Source organism: Gavialis gangeticus, unplaced genomic scaffold (assembly GCF_001723915.1).
Source record: "Gavialis gangeticus isolate Ggan-Ray unplaced genomic scaffold, GavGan_comp1, whole genome shotgun sequence".
NCBI lineage: Eukaryota > Metazoa > Chordata > Crocodylia > Gavialidae > Gavialis > Gavialis gangeticus.
This window is the reverse complement of record NW_017729024.1, coordinates 1,139,575-1,139,871: the sequence shown is the minus strand read 5'-3', so window position 1 is coordinate 1,139,871 and position 297 is coordinate 1,139,575.

Genomic DNA, 297 nt, shown 5'->3' with positions numbered 1-297 from the left:
TGTGTGTTTGTGTGTGCGCTGGGTTGTGTGTGTCAGACTGGGTGGAGGGGGGATGTCAGACCTGTATGTGTGTTTGTGTGTGCCCTGGGTTGTGTGTGTCAGACTGGGGGGGTGGGGGTATGTCAGACCTGTATGTGTGTTTGTGTGTGCCCTGGGTTGTGTGGCAGACTGGGAGGGGGGAAGATGTCAGACCTGGATATATTTGTGTGTGTGTGTGTGTGTGTGTGTCAGACCTAGATGTGTGTCAGACGGGGGGTGTCTGTGTCCCGGCCCCCCAGGCACACACTGCTTCACCCC